Here is a 1,660-nt window from a genome sequence, read left to right on the forward strand (position 1 = left end):
TTGCATCTGGCTTCTTTCACGTAGCCTAGCGTTTTCAAGATTCATTCATGTTGTAGCAGGTTTCAGTACTTTATTCCTTTCTGTGGCTAAATAATGTTACATGGTTTGGTTATGCCACATTTTGTTTACCCATTCTTCAGTTTATGGGTAGTCCGGGTTTTTTTTTTTTTCCATTTTGGACTTTATGAATAACGCTGCTGGGAACATTCACGTACAAGCGTTTGTGAGGACATATGCTTTCTCTTCTCTTGAGGATATACTTCAGAGTAGAATGGCCGGGTCATACGGTGACTGCATATTTAATTATTTAATTATTTCAAGAACGACTAAACTGTTTCCCCAAGGGCCTGCACCATTTTACATTCTCTCTATTAGTGCACAAAAGTGCCAATTTCCCTACATCCTCGTCAACACTTATTCTTATCCGTCTTTTTTTTTTTTTAAGATTTTATTCATTTATTTGAGAGAGAGTGTGAGGGAGAGAGCACAAGCAGGGGGAGCAGCAGGTAGAGGGAAAAGCAGACTCCCTGCTGAGCAGGGAGCCCGATATGGGGCTCGATCCCAGGACCCTGAGATCCTGACCTGAGCCGGAGACAGCCTTTTAACCAACTGAGCCAACCAGGCGCCCCTCCATCTTTTTTGTTACAGCAATCCTAGTGAATTTGAAGTAGTATCTCACCGTGGTGGTTTTGGTTTTTTTTTTTTTTTCCATAAAACTGTCACATCACTTTATTTCAACCTTTATTCAAAAATGTAAAAAGTATTAAAAAAAATGTGTAGTCCTGAACTTCAGATGCTGACCTCCGACCTCATAGGCAAGTGGTGAGAAGAGGGTCAGGATAGAAGTTCAGAGTTCCTCCTACTCCAAGGAAGCTAGGGCCTGCCTCCCTGCTTCTTGGCAGGCAGGATGGGACACGGCTCAACTTCCTCCTCCTCACTCCCTTCTTCTTCACTCTCTTCTTCTTCGGAAACGTCACTGCTTATGGTAACAATCTGGCGCTCCCCTCTGATTTGCACAGGGCCAGAACCTGACTTCAGACAGAAGGTTACAGGTGGTTGGAGCTGGAAGTCATCCAAACTGAGCATGAGTTGGCAGGACAACTTGAGGTTGGCCACAGGGACTGCAGTCTGCTGGTGGTCATGGTTCCTGGCCATGACTTCCAGCACATCATGACACTCCTCTTTGGCCCCCTTGGTGAGGCAGAGCCTGGTCAAAGCCAGCCAGAGCTCCGCATCATCCTTTTCCTCTCCCTTGAAGGTGAAAGAGTAGGTGTGGCTAGAGAGCTCACAGCCAAAGGAAAAACTGTCCCCAGTGACCAGAGCTGGGACTTGCAGACTGCCCCCCAGCATCCCCAGGCTTGGGCTCGGCTCTCCTGATTCAAGAATGCTAAGGCAGCAGCAAGGCCGGTGGCCATGCAGCAATCTCACTGTGGTTTTGATTTACATTTCCCTGATGACTAATGATGGTAAGCATGTGCTTGTTGGCCATTTGTGTTTCTTCCTCGGAGAAATGTCTGTTCAATCCTTTGCTTCTGTTTTAATTCATTTAATTGGGTTTTTTGGTTAAATTGTAAGTGTTCTTTATTTACTCTGGGCACAAGTCCCTATCAGATATATTATTTGCCAATATTTTTTCCCCTTATGTGAGTTGTCTTTTCAT

At 45.1% G+C, this 1,660-nt stretch overlaps 1 pseudogene; it reads right to left on the reverse strand.

The window, feature by feature from the left end:
* Positions 1-565: 565 nt before the first annotated feature.
* LOC103665992 lies at positions 566-1,457 on the reverse strand (annotated as a pseudogene).
* Positions 1,458-1,660: the final 203 nt, after the last annotated feature.

The sequence above is a fragment of the Ursus maritimus genome (assembly GCF_017311325.1).
Source record: "Ursus maritimus isolate PB19 chromosome X unlocalized genomic scaffold, ASM1731132v1 scaffold_X1, whole genome shotgun sequence".
Classification (NCBI taxonomy): domain Eukaryota; kingdom Metazoa; phylum Chordata; class Mammalia; order Carnivora; family Ursidae; genus Ursus; species Ursus maritimus.